Source organism: Loxodonta africana, chromosome 8 (assembly GCF_030014295.1).
Source record: "Loxodonta africana isolate mLoxAfr1 chromosome 8, mLoxAfr1.hap2, whole genome shotgun sequence".
In the NCBI taxonomy this organism is placed as follows: Eukaryota; Metazoa; Chordata; class Mammalia; order Proboscidea; family Elephantidae; genus Loxodonta; species Loxodonta africana.
Genome location: NC_087349.1, coordinates 130,083,353 through 130,098,743, shown reverse-complemented (window position 1 = coordinate 130,098,743; position 15,391 = coordinate 130,083,353).

Genomic DNA, 15,391 nt, shown 5'->3' with positions numbered 1-15,391 from the left:
GGCTCTGGAGTTGGGGTTGAGGACTATCGCAAGCTTCTCTCTGAGTGTCACCTCCATTCTAGCAACTGAACATTCAGTGAAGGGGAGACGGTAGCCTGAGGTCTTCTCAGCTTACCTCTCCTGGTGTGGATTCACCCCCTCATGAGCCAGGGCAATAATGATCAGAGCCATTGTTCCACAAGTGGGGGCAGAAAAAAGGAGTCTCCACCTCTCAGCCATACCTGGCTGAAGCTTAACCCTGAAGCTTAGCAACAGGTAACTGGAGCAGGATGAGAAATGCTGAAGTCTTGCTCCTCCTGGTAGAAAGCCCTCCATTTGGGATGTGGAAGGATGGGCGTGCTGCCTGTGCTTTTGGGGCAGCAGTCTGGAGTGAAATCTCCACTTGCTGAGCTGGAAGGAGGAAGTAAGGGAGCACTCTTTGTTGAAATACCACAGACTCTCATCTTTCTTAGCAAATTTTTTGCTGGGGGAGAGTCAGGGGAACTCTTCATGCTGCCATGTTACAAGTTGATCTTCAGGGACATTCAGTGGTTAACACCAGGTACTACCCCAGGTCAGGACAAAATCAAAGGAGAATGTACTTGGAGGAAAGTAGGCAGTAAGTGTGAAGAGCCAGGATGTAGGACAGGAAGGATAGGTAGATATTTAAATTCAATTCTGAGGGCAGAACTTGGAGTAATGGGTGGAGATTTCAGCTGAATATAAGGGGGAGCTTTCTAACAGCTGAGGTCCTGGTAATGGAGAAGCTGTCCTTTGTGTTTTGGGCAACTGTATACTTTCAGTGATCAGCCAGATTGTTGAGGTCACTCTGGAAAGGATTCTGACATGGGGTGGGATGCTGGATGATGTGATCTTTCAGAGCCCCTTCAAGGGAAAGCTTCAGAGTCCATTCATAGCATTTCCTGAGGGCTCCTGGGGCCCAGGGCCTCACAGATGAATCTGGAGGCAAGGGTTTACTTTCAGCAAGGACCAGAGCCCTTGTGTTTTATGGAAAAAGAGTACAAATCATTATCAAATAAATATAAAATATGTCCTCCAGATATGTGTAGGTCTCTCTGTATAATTTATTTTTTCTATTTTCAAGTAAGAAAATAAAGACGTCTTCAAAAAAACAATCTTTCAAACTTGATAAAGTCCCTTTGTTCTCTGATACATGCTTTAATTTTTAAATTTTTTTTTGAAAGAAGGAATATAGGTTTTTTTAATGAGCGTTCCTAGGTTTTACTTTTCCCTCAGTGCTGCTTATGTTCATATTTCCCAAGTTTTCCTTGAGCAATAATAAGATAGAGATTGAAGAAAACTAGGAATTTAGAGAAATTCATGCGGTAGCTACTTAACCACATACTCCCTTGGATCCTGTCAGATGTGGCTTTTGATTGCCAGCCCTCCAGTGCCAGTGCAGCCTCTGTCCAGTAGCTCACCAGCTCTTCTGCAGAGAAGCCGGCAGCTCCTGGGATGACATCTTGTGTCTCATTGCCAGCCCAGTTGTATCCAGACAAATTAAGGCACAGTGACCTGGCAGAAACAATAGTATTTAAACAGATTTTCCTGCAAAACAGCAAATCCACTTTTGTACCAAGAATCAAGAAGACTTCTGAGTGCTTTTATGCTTTGTTTTCTTTGTGAAGCTAATTACATATGTTCATAAATTTAACTACTTCATTGACCTCTACATGTCACATTATGGATGACTCTCTAGTGCAATCTACTGCAGACAATTTTATGTGACTGGAATAGAGACCCATATATCTACCCTAAAATTTTGCTGAAGACTTCTTGGCCAATTTATCTCAAGAGGCAAAATTCTGAATGAATAAAATGATGCAGTCTTATATATGCTTCCATAAGGTATTAGTATATTTCTTTCTCCTCTATTCAGAAAACAGAGTTGTTATTTAAGCTAAAATAGTCAACCTAAAGTTTATTTCTAATTACAAATGTAATATTAAGGAAAACACAGAAAACCACGCACACACACACAAAAACACTGCATTCCTTTAAATTAACCATTGTACTTTTTCTTTTTCACATTCTTCCAGTCTTCTTTTGTCCATTACCCATCCCTCCTTTAGGGAGCAGATTGCTGGACCTGTCTTCTGAGGAGCCTCTGGGTGGCAACTAACAACAATAGCAATCCACCCCTCTAAAAACTAAAGTCACACTGCTCTTGAGAGGATTCCAACTCATAGCAACTACATGTATTACAGAGTAGAACTGAACAGCATAGGGCTTTCTTGGCTGCAATCTTATGGAAGCAGATTACTAGGCCTATTTCCTGTGGTACCGGTGAGTGGATTTGAACATTCAGCAGCTGAGCGAAGACCATTTGGACCATCTAGGGGTCTCCCACCCCTCTACATCTCTCTATATTTCTAAAATTGTAAAAACAAAATACTGCTTTGTTGCCTATTTAACAATCACATAATTTATTGTGGAAATATTCTTCCACATAATTTTAATGCTGAGAGATATTTCAGGTTATTGATAGATCACGATTCACATAAATATTTCCTTTTGTTGAAAGTTCAGGCAAAGAACATTATGGTTATTATTTTTTGCATAAATAGGTTTTGGGAAATAGTAAATTTCCAGTTTATTATTAATATTTTATTATAGCTTAAAAGTAATAAATCATTTTTATTCATAATAGAAATAAAATTATATTTTTGAGTATATATCTGATAATCTATTTCTTCAGGAAAAATTCTGAGCTTTGTGCATATCTCGATGGCATTTGAAGTACATAGGAGAGGCAATGTAATGCACATGTTCTGGCATCAGTCAATCTAGGTTCAAATGTCCCTGTACCATTTACTAAGTGTGTGACCTTGACATGTTAATTAACCTCTTTTAAGCCTTGAATTTTTAATCTATAAAATGGGGACATGAATACTACTTATTTTATTGAGTTGTTGGAGGAATTAAATAATTTAATAAATGAAAGGCACTTGAAACAGTGCCTTGAAAAAACCTCACACGGCCCACCTGTCCACCTGCCCAGACATAAGCAAATAAAACAAAAAAGCAGGATGAAACAATCAAATCTACAATCAATAAACAAAGAAAATAATTCCTGAATGTCTTGGAGACAGCAGACAATATCAAAACATAAAAAATAAATATATAAATAAAAACAGGAGAGGATGGCTCCAGAAAGTAGCCAAAATAAAACACCAGATGGCCTTCTACTAGAAGAAAAGGCACTGAAACTACCTAATGGGTAATTCAGGACTATATTCTAGGTTCTCCAACAGAGGAAGGAAAATGCAGGCAAAGATAAGAAAAATTAGACAAAATCATGGCAGAGACAAAAAAAGAAAAAAAAAAGGAAGAAATTAGGAAAATAATACAGGAACAAAATGTCAAAGTAAATGAACAACTAGAAATCATTCAAAAACAGTAATTAGAAATCCAAAAGGTAAAAAACAACATTTCAGAAATGGACAGTGCAATAGAAGGTTTTAGGTGCAAATTTGAAAAAATGGAAGACAGGATCAGCAAAATTGAAGACAAATCACTGGAAACCATGTTGAGGAAAAATCAGAGAAAAGAACAAAGAAAAATGAAGAAACCCTAAGAATGATGTGTTATATAATCGAAAGCAAAAATTTGAATGTGATTGGAGTTCCAGAACAGAGGGAGAGAATGAAAAGCACAGAGAGGATCATTGAAGATTTGGTGACAAAACACTTCCTTGGTATCATGAAAGATGAAAGAGCTGACTCTCCAAGAAGCTCAATGAACTCCATATAGGATAGACCCCGAAAGAAAAACACCAAGACATATCGTAATCACACTCCTTAAAACCAAAGACAAAGAAAGAATTCAGGAAGCAGATCAAGAAAAACATAAAGTCACCTACAAAGGGGAAACAATAAGACTAAGCTCTAATTATTCCACCATGCAGGCAAGAAGGCAATGGGATGACATATATAAAATCCTGAAAAAAAAAAGTTAACCAAGAATAATATATCCTGCAAAACTCTTGCTCAGATATGATGACAAAATTAGGACATTTCCAGATAAACAGAAATTAAGGGAATACATAAAAAACCAAACAAAATTTACAAGAATTATTAAAGGAAGTTCTTTGGTTAGAGAACCAACATCGGACAACGGCCTGAATCTAGCATATAACACAGCATCAGCCAGATACAAACCTAGATAATGAACTCTCAACGATAAAACTAAAAAATTTACAACAGAACCAGAGAGGTCAATCTATAAATGACAACAATATCAGAACAATAAAAAAGGGAATAAACGGTGTAAGTGTAAAACTTTCAGATGGTGAGGAAGATAAGGTGTTGTCAAGTAATAAAAGACTGGTTTAAACTTAGGAAGATGGGGTGAATTTTAAGTTAACCACAAAGAAAGTTAAATCTATTCATCAAAATAAAGAAGAAGGACTGGGGGGCCAAGATGGCTGACTAGGTAGAAGCTACCTTGGATCCCTCTTGCAACAAAGACTCTGAAAAACAAGTGAAATGATCACATACTTGACAATCTACAAACCCTGACCATCAAACACAGATCTAAAGAGATGATCTGAATGACAGAGACTGAGAATGAACAACCACGGGAAAGCAACGACTGCTTTGGGAGCCTGGAGCCAGCATCACAGTCAGAAAACCTTGGCACCAGGCTTTGGATTGGGCACAGGGGAGCTGAGCACGGCATCCTGAGATGGTGCAAACAGGGGACACAGCCCTAGCCCCGAGAAATGACCTCGGGGGAAGCCCAGCCAGTGCATGGAGGCAGCACAGTGATGCGGCTGACAGGAGGAGAAGTCACCAGGAGGCAGCGACTGATTTTGGAGCCTGGAGTGTGGGGTCCCAGCTGAGAACCTTGGCGCTGGGCTTTGGACTGGGAGCGGAGGAACTGACCACGGCTTCTGAGACAGCACAAGCACAGGACGTGGGCCTGACCCTTGGGGGCAATCTCAACCCAGCCAACGCACACAGGCTACACACCCCTCGGGAATCTCAGATAAAACAGTCATCACCAAACAAGATAAGTAATTTTGTCTATATTCAGGGGTGCTACTCTCTCCCATTTATCTGATCCTCCCCTTCCCAGGCAGCTTCATTAACACTGGAATTTCCTGAGCCAGAGAGTGAAGTGCTCTGCGGTTTTTCTTTTTTCTTTTTTTTTTTTTGGTCTTTCTAACCCATTCTCCTGGCCTGAAGGAAGCAGCTACAAAAAACCCAGGGACCAGAACTCCTTCCCTAATTGGACTAAAAATACAGAACCAGCTCCAGCCAAGCATATGAGATCCACGGTCTTGGGCTTTCATCCCTACAGGGAACAAGGTGGCTATTATAATGCAAAGGCAATTCTGATAGGGATCTGAACTGTAATTGTTTTAGCAGATTACTGGAAAGACAAGTTTCCCAGGTCTGATATCTCTGCATATTCAACAGAGACTTCACTGACCCACAACGTGGAACTTAGGGCTGAAGCTCCACCCAGACCACCTAGCCTCCTGCCTTAGGGGTCTGAGAAGGGTGACACCTACCAATCTGTAGAGGTACATGCATTGGGTGCCTAAGGTACAGCTGCAGAGCCCACCCACCAAAGTGCTTTAGGAATAGAGGCACACCTACATCACTGGCACTTGGGGAAGCCTGTCAGCATCCTGCCCCCAGAGCGTGACCCCCTGCTGCTACTAGAATCTGGTGCACACAACTAGCACCACTACTCCTTCAGGTGGATGGGTAACAGTCTGCAACACACACTTGGTGACCCAAAATCAGATTCTACTCAAGAATAGTGAACGGACTCTTAGGCTTATATATCTGGGAACAGCCCAAACCAGCTGGTAATAGGACATAAGTGATTCAAGGGGTACAACAATCAAGACAGCGCAATCTAGTAGCCCATCTATGTATATTGAAAGAAAACAAAACAAATAAGACTCAGTGAGCAAATATAAAATAAATCACTACAATATCTTATAGAAAGCTCGGAGACAGCGGTCTATATCAAACCACATAAGGAAGCAGACCGTGATTGCTCCTACAACTCCCCAAACTAAAGAATCAAAATCTTTGCCAAATGAAGATACAATCCTGGAATTGCCAGATGCAGAATATAAAAAATTAATTTACAGAATGCTTCAAGACATCAGGGATGACCTCAGAAATGAAATAAGGCAATCTACAGAAAAAGCCAAGGAACACACTGATAAAGCGTTTGAAGAAATCAAAAAGATTATTCAAGAACATAGTGGAAAAATTAGTAACCTACAAGAATCCATAGAGAGACAGCATTCAGAAATCCAAAAGATGAACAGTAAAATTACAGAATTAGACAACTCAGTAGGAAGTCAGAGGAGCAGAATCGAGCAACTGGAATGCACAGTGGGGGACCTGGAGGACAAGAGAATTGACACCAATATAGCTGAAAAAAAATCAGATAAAAAAGTTAAAAAAAAAAATGAAGAAACCTAAGAATCATGTGGGACTCTATCAAGATGAATAACTTGCGTGTGACGGGAGTTCCAGAACAGGGAGGGATAACAGAAAATACAGAGAATAGTTGAAGATATGTTGGCAGAAAACTTCCCTGACATCATGAAAGATGAAAGGATATCCAACAAAGATGCTTATCGAACCCTATATAAGATTGATCCAAAAAGAAAATCATCAAGACATATTATCAGCAAACTTGCCAAAACCAAAGATAAAGAGAAAATTTTAAAAGCAGCCAGGGAGAAAAGAAAGGTCTCCTACAAAGAAGAATCAATAAGAATAAGTTCAGACTACTCAGCAGAAACCATGCAGTCAAGAAGGCAATGGGATGACATATATAGAGCACTGAAGGAGAAAAACTGCCAGCCAAGGATCATATATCCAGCAAAACTCTCTCTCAAATATGAAGGTGAAATTAAAACATTTACAGATAAACACAAGCTTAAAGAACTTGCAAAAACCAAACCAAAGCTACAAGAAATACTAAAGGAAATTGGTCAGAAAATCAATAATATCAGATACCAAAACAACACAAGGTCGCAGAACAGAACATCCTCATATCAACTGAATTAGGGAAATCACAAAAACAAATTAAGATTAATTTTAAAAAGAAAAAAATGCTAAAACAGGGAATCATTGAAGTCAATATGTAAAAGATCACAATAATCAAAAAGAGGAACTAAATACAGGAGGCATAGAACTGCCATATGGGGAGGGAATACAAGTTAGGTTTTTACTTAGTAAAATAGGGGTAAATATTAAGGTAACCACAAAGAGTTATAACAACTCGATATCTCAAAAAAAAAAAAACCAAGAAAAACATAATGACTCAGCAAACATAAATTCAACTACTATGAAAATGAGGAACACACAATTTACAAAGAAAAACGTCTCAGCACAAAAAAGTAAGTGGTGAAAAATGAAATTGTCAACAACACACAAAAAGGCATCAAAATGACAGCACTAAACACATACTCATCTATAATTATGCTGAATGTAAAAGGACTAAATGCACCAATAAAGAGACAGAGAGTCTCAGACTGGATAAAGAAACACGACCCGTCTATATGCTGCCTACAAGAGACACAGCTTAGACTTAGAGACACAAACAAACTAAAACTCAAAAGATGGAAAAAAATATATATCAAGCAAACAATAAGCAAAAAAGAAGAGGAGTAGCAATATTAATTTCTGACAAAATAGACTTTAAAGTTAAATCCACCACAAAGGATAAAGAAGGACACTACGTAATGATTAAAGGGACAATTTAAAAGAAAGATATAACCTTATTAAATATTTATGCACCCAATGACAGGGCTGCAAGATACATAAAACAAACTTTAACAGAATTGAAAAGTGAGATAGACACCTCCACAATTATAGTAGGAGACTTCAACACAACACTTTCAGAGAAGGATAGGACTTCCAGTAAGAAGCTCAATAGAGACACGGAAGACCTAATTGCTACAGTCAACCAACTTGACCTCACAGACTTATACAGAACACTCCACCCAACTGCTGCAAAGTATACTTTTTTTTCTAGCACACATGGAACATTCTTTAGAATAGACCACATATTAGGTCATAAAACAAACCTTTGCAGAATCCAAAACATTGAAATATTACAAAGCATTTTCTCAGACCATAAGGCCATAAAAGTGGAAATCAATAACAGAAAAATTAGGGAAAAGAAATCAAATACTTGGAAACTGAACAATAACCTGCTGAAAAAAAGACTGGGTTATAGAAGACATTAAGGAGGAAATAAAGAAATTCATAGAATGCAACGAGAATGAAAACACTTCCTATCAAAATCTCTGGGGCACAGCAAAAGCAGTGCTCAGAGGTCAATTTATACTGATAAATGCACACATACAAAAAGAAGAAAGAGCCAAAACCAGAGAAATGTCCCCACAACTTGAACAAATAGAAAGTGAGCAACAAAAGAATCCATCAGGCACCCGAAGAAAACAAATAATAAAAATTAGAGCTGAACTAAATGAATTAGAGAACAGAAAAACAATTGAAAGAATTAACAAAGCCAAACCTGGTTCTTTGAAAAAATTAACAAAATTGATAAACCATTGGCTAAACTGACTAAAGAAATACAGGAAAGGAAACAAAAAACCTGAATAAGAAACGAGATGGGTCACATCATAACAGACCCAACTGAAATTAAAAGAATCATATCAGATTATTATGAAAAATTGTACTCTAACAAGTTTGCAAACCTAGAAGAAATGGATGAATTCCTAGAAAAACACTACCTACCTAAACTAACACAATCAGAAGTCGAACAACTAAATAGACCCATAACAAAAAAAGAGATTGAAAAGGTAATCAAAAAACTCCCAACAAAAAAAAGCCCTGGCCCAGACGGCTTCACTGCAGAGTTCTACCAAACTTTCAGAGAAGAGTTAACACCACTACTACTAAAGGTATTTCAAAGCATAGAAAATGACGGAATACTACCCAACTCATTCTATGAAGCCAGCATATCCTTGATACCAAAACCAGGTAAAGACACCACAAAAAAAGAAAATTACAGACCTATATTCCTCATGAACATAGATGCAAAAATCCTCAACAAAATTCTAGCCAATAGAATTCAACAACATATCAAAAAAATAATCCACCATGACCAAGTGGGGTTTATACCAGGTATGCAAGGCTGGTTTAATATTAGAAAAACCATTAATATAGTCCACCATATAAATAAAACAAAAGACAAAAACCACATGATCTTATCAATTGATACAGAAAACACATTTGACAAAGTCCAACACCGATTCATGACAAAAACTCTCAGCAAAATAGGAATTGAAGGAAAATTCCTCAACATAATGAAGGGCACCTACACAAAGCCAACAGCCAACATCACCCTAAATGGAGAGAGCCTGAAAGCATTTCCCTTGAGAATGGGAACCAGACAAGGATGCCCTTTATCACCGCTCTTATTCAACATTGTGCTAGAGGTCCTAGCCAGAGCAATTAGGCTAGACAAAGAAATAAAGGGCATCCGGATTGGCAAGGAGGAGGTAAAATTATCTCTATTTGTAAATGACATGATCTTATACACAGAAAACCCTAAGGAATCCTCTAGAAAACTACTGAAACTAATAGAAGAGTTTGGCAGAGTCTCAGGTTACAAGATAAACGTACAAAAATCACTTGGATTCCTCTACATCAACAAAAAGAAATCACCAAATCAATACCATTCACAGTAGCCACCAAGAAGATAAAATACATAGGAATAAATCTTACCAAGGATGTAAAAGACCTATACAAGGAAAACTACACAGTACTAGTGCAAGAAACTAAAAAGGACCTACTTAGGTGGAAAAACATACCTTGCTCATGGATAGGAAGACTTAACATACTAAAAATGTCTATTCTACCAAAAGCCATCTATACATACAATGCACTTCCGATCCAAATTCCAATGACATTTTTTAATGTGATGAAAAAACAAACCACCAACTTCATATGGAAGGGAAAGAAGCACCGGATAAGTAAAGCATTACTGAAAAAGAAGAACAAAGTGGGAGGCCTCTCTCTACCTGATTTTAGAACCTATTATACAGCCACAGTAGTCAAAACAGCCTGGTACTGGTACAACAACAGGCACATAGACTAATGGAACAGAATTGAGAACCCAGATATAAATCCATCCACATATGAGCAGCTGGTATTTGACAAAGGCCCAGTGTCAGTTAATTGGGGAAAAGATAGTCTTTTTAACAAATGGTGCAGGCATAACTGGATATCCATTTGCAAAAAAATGAAACAGGACCCATACCTCACAGCATGCACAAAAACTAACTCCAAGTGGATCAAAGAGCTAAATACAAAGACCAAAACGATAAAGATCATGGAAGAAAAAATAGGGACAACCTTAGGAGCCCTAATACAAGGCATAAACAGAATACAAAACATTACCAAAAATGACGAAGAGAAACCAGATATCTGGGAGCTCCTAAAAATCAAACACCTATGCTCATCCAAAGTCTTCGCCAAAAGAGTAAAAAGACCACCTACAGATTGGGAAAGACTTTTCAGCTATGACATCCCCGACCAGCACCTGATCTCTAAAATCTATATGATTCTGTTAAAACTCAACCACAAAAAGACAAACAACCCAATCAAGAAGTGGCCCAAGGATATGAACACGCACTTCACTAAAGAAGATGTTCAGGCAGCTAACAGATACATGAGAAAATGCTCTTGATCATTAGCCATTAGAGAAATGCAAATTAAAACTACCATGAGATTTCATGTCACTCCAACAAGGCTGGCAATAATCCAAAAAACACAAAATAATAAATGTTGGAGAGGCTGTGGAGAGATTGGAACTCTTATCCACTGCTGGTGGGAATGTAAAATGGTACAACCACTTTGGAAATCTATCTGGTGTTTTCTTAAAAAGTTAGAAATAGAACTATCATACAACCCAGAAATCCCACTCCTCGGAATACACCCTAGAGAAATAAGAGCCTTTAGACGAACAGATATATGCACACCCATGTTTATTGCAGCTCTGTTTACAATAGCAAAAAGCTGGAAGCAACCAAGGTGCCCCTCAATGCCTGAATGGTTACATAAATTGTGGTATATTCACAGAATGGAATACTATGCATCGATAAAGAATGATGACGAACCTGTGAAACATTTCATAACATGGAGGAACCTGGAAGGCATTATGCTGAGTGAAATTAGTCAGAGGCAAAAGGACAAATATTGTATAAGACCACTATTATAAGATCTTGAGAAATAGTATAAACTGAGAAGAACACATACTTTTGTGGTTACTAGGCGGGGAGGGAGGGTGGGAGAGGGTTATTTACGGATTAGTTAGTAGATAAGAACTACTTTAGGTGAAGGGAAGGACAATACTCAATACACGGAAGGTCAGCTCAACTGGACTGGACCAAAAGCAAAGAAGTTTCTGGGTTAAACTGAATGCTTCGAAGGTCAGCGGAGCAAGGGCGGGGGTTTGGGGACTATGGCTTAAGGGGACTTCTAAGTCAATTGGCCAAATAATTCTATTATGAAAACATTCTGCATCCCACTTTGAAATGTGGCATCTGGGGTCTTAAATGCTAACAAGCGGCCATCTAAGATGCATCAATTGGTCTCAACCCACCTGGATCAATAGAGAATGAAGAACACCAAGGTCACACAATAACTATGAGCCCAACAGACAGAAAGGGCCACATGAACCGAGACTTACATCATCCTGAGACCAGAAGAACTAGATGGTGCCCAGCCACAATCAATGACTGCCCTTATAGGGAGCACAACAGAGAACCCCTGAGGGAGCAGGAGTACAGTGGGAGGCAGACCCCAAATTCTCATAAAAAGACCAGACTTAATGGTCTAACTGAGACTAGAGGAATACTGGCGGTCATGGTCCCCAAACCTACTGTTGGCCCAGGACAGGAACCATTCCCGAAGACAACTCATCAGACATGGAAGGTTCTGGACAATGGGTGGGAGAGAGATGCTGATGAAGAGTGAGCTACTTGTATCAGGTGGACACTTGAGACTGTGTTGGCATTTCCTGTCTGGAGGAGAGATAGGAGGGTAGAGAGGGTTAGAAACTGGCAAAATCGTCACAAAAGGAGAGACTGGAAGGAGGGAGTGGGCTGACTCATTAGGAGTAGAGTAAGTGGGGGTACGGAGTAAGGTGTATATAAGCTTATATGTGACAGACTGACTTGATTTGTAAACTTTCCCTTAAAGCACAATAAAAATTATTTAAAAAAATATAAAAATAAGAAAAACATATAGTCTCAGTAAACAAATCTACAGAAGTAAAAGAAATGAAAAAAAAAAACAAAAAAAGAAGTCAGCACAGAAGAGTAAGAGAATCAAAGAAAATGTCAGCACTACAAAATGACAGCAAGTACACCTATCAGTAATCACACTGAATATAAATAGCTTAAATGCACCCATAAAAAGACAAAAAGTGAAAGAATGGATAAAAAAACAGGACCCATCAATATACTGTCTACAAGAGACACAGCTTAGAAACAAAGATATAAATTTGTTAAAAATCAAAGGATGGAAAAAATATATCAAGCAAACAGCTACCAAAACAAAACAAAACAAAAGTGACAATACTAATCTTACATAAAAAATGGATTTTAAAACAAAATCTACCTTAAAAGACAAAGAAGGCATTATATAACGATTAAAGGGACAATCCACTATGAATACACAGCCATAATAAATGTCTTTATACCTAATGACAGGGCTCCAAAATACATAAAACAAACTCTAACACCACTGAAAAGAGAAATTGATAGTTCCAAATTAATAGTAGGAGACTTCAAGACACCACTCTCACTAAAGGCAGAACATCTAGGAAGAAACTCAGGAAAGACACAAGATCTAAAGGCCACAATCAACAAACTTGACCTCATAGACATATATAGAACACTTCACCCAATAGCAGCAAAGTACACATTCTTTTCCATTGCACATGGAATATTCACCAGAATAGACCACATCTTAGGCCACAAAGCAACCCTCAACAATATTCAAAGCATTGAGATAATACAAAGTATCTTCTGCGATCACAATGCCATCAAAGTAGAAATTAATAACAAGAAGAGCAAGGAAAACAAACAAACGAACATGGGCACTGAATAACACCTTGTTTAAAAACCACTGGGTAATAGAAAAAAGTAAAGATGGAATGAAAAAACTGCTGGGATCAAATAAGAATGAAAACATATCATACCAAAACCTTTGGAACACAGCAAAGGCAGTGCTCAGAGGCCAATATATAGTAATAGATGAACACATCAAAAAAGAAGAAACAAAATCAAAACATTAGTTACAGAGCTTGAACAAATAGAAAACAGCAAAAGAAGCCCACCGCTACCAGAAGAAAGGAAATAACAAAGATTGGAGCAGAAATAAACGAAACAGAGACTAGAAAAACAAACAGAAAGAATAAACAAAACCAAAAGTTGGTTCTTTGAAAGGATCAACCAAATTGACAAACCTTTGGCCAAATTGACAAAAGAAAAACAGGAAAGGATGCAAATAACTCAAATAAGAAGTGAAATGGGGGACATCACAACAGACCCAACTGAAATAAAAAGGAGCATAGCAGAGCAGTTTGAAAAACTACACTCCAACAAATTTGGAAACCTAAACGAAATGGACAAATTTCTAGAAACACACTACCTACTTGAACTAACACAAACTGAAGTTGAAAATCTGAACAGACCCATAACAAAAGAAGAGATTGCAGAGGTAATTAAAACAAAACAAAACAAAACAATAAACTCCCAACAAAACAAGCCCTGGCCCATTTGGCTTCACTGGAGAATTCTATCAAACGTTCAGAGAAGAGCTTACACCAGTATTACTCAAACTATCTTAGAACAAAAAATAGAAGGAACACTTCTGAATTCTTTCTATGAAGCCAGCATAACCCTGATACCTAAACCAGGCAAAGACACTGTGAAAAAGAAAATTACAGACCAATATCTCCCATGAATATAACTGCAACAATTCTCAACAAAAGTCTAGCTAATAGAATTCAACATCATATATATATATATATATATATATTTTATATATATATATATATATATAAAAGAATAATACACCATGACCAAGTGGGATTCATACTAGGTATGTAAAGAAGGTTCAACATTAGAAAATCAGTTAATGTAATCTACCACTTAAATAAAAGAACTACATGATCATCTCAATTGACACAGAAAAGGCATTCAACAAAGTACAACTCCTATTCCTGACATAAACACTCAATAAAATACGTATAGAAGGGAAGTTTCTCAACGTAATAAAGGGCATCTATACAAAACCAACAGCCAACATCATTCTCATTGGACAGAGGCTGAAAACGTTCCTCTTGAGAACAGAGACAAGACAAGGATCCTCTTTATCACCATTCCTATTTAACATTGTGCTGGAAATCCTAGCTAGAGTAATAAGGCAAGAAATAGAAATAAAGGGCATCCAAATTGGTAAAGAAGAAGAAAAACTGTCCCTATTTTTAAATGCTATGATACTACACATAGAAAACCCAAAAGACTCCACAAGAAAACTACTGGGACTAATAGATTCAGCACATAATAAACATACAAAAACCAGTTGGATTCCTACACACCAATAAAGAAAACTATGAAAAGGAAATCAGCAAAACAAGACCATTAGTAGCCCCTAAACAATAAAATTCTTAGGAATAAACCTAACCAGGGGTGTATAAGACCTACACAAAGAAAACTACAAAACAGTACTGCAAGAAACCAAAAGGGACCTACATAAATGGAAAAACATACCATGCTCATGGATAGGTAGACTTAACACTGTGAAATTGTCAATTCTATTCAAAGCAATCTACAAGTACAATGCAACCCCAATCCAAATACCAACAGCATTCTTTAAAAAGATGAAGAATTAATTATTAACTTTATATGGAAAGGGAAGAGGCCCCAGATAAGTAAAGCAGTATTGAAGAAGAATAATGTAGGAGGACTTGGACTACCTGACCTCAGAACCTACTATACAGCTATCATTGTCAAAACAGCCTGGTACTGCTAAAAGGACAGGCACGTTGACCAACAGAACAGAGTCTACAATCACCTGATCTTTGAAAGGGCCCAAAGACCATCAAACAGGGAAAAGACAATCTTTTTAACAAATGGTGCTGGCAAAACTAGATGTCCGTCTGCGGAAAAATGAAACAGAATCCATACCTCATACTATACACAAAAACTATTCAAAATTGTCAAAGACCTACACATAAAGCCAAAAAGTATAAGGTTCATAGAAGAAAATATAGGGTCAACTCTAGAGGCACAGCATTAACAGTATACAAACTATAACTAATAGGACACAAGCACCAGAAGATAAGCAAGATAACTGGAATCTTCTAA